We start from the raw sequence: 249 nt of genomic DNA on the forward strand, positions 1-249 counted from the left end.
GGCATAGAACTAGTGTACATGTGTGACAGTAAGTCATTTTAAAATCTAAATGTCTCTGATAGGATCAAAAGATTAAGAGTGAAAGTATGTATGTAAGTAGATATTTTAAAGACGTTTTAATACTTTTCATATACATTTTTATTGTTTTGCTACATCATAGCATAGTGCCTAAGGCACTTGACTGCTAACTAGAAGGCTGGCGGTTCAAACCCACCAGCCACTCCTCGGAAGGAAGATGGGGCAATCTAC

This window comes from Orycteropus afer, unplaced genomic scaffold (assembly GCF_000298275.1).
Source record: "Orycteropus afer afer isolate SDZICR_OR568_19922 unplaced genomic scaffold, OryAfe1.0 scaffold00048, whole genome shotgun sequence".
In the NCBI taxonomy this organism is placed as follows: Eukaryota; Metazoa; Chordata; class Mammalia; order Tubulidentata; family Orycteropodidae; genus Orycteropus; species Orycteropus afer.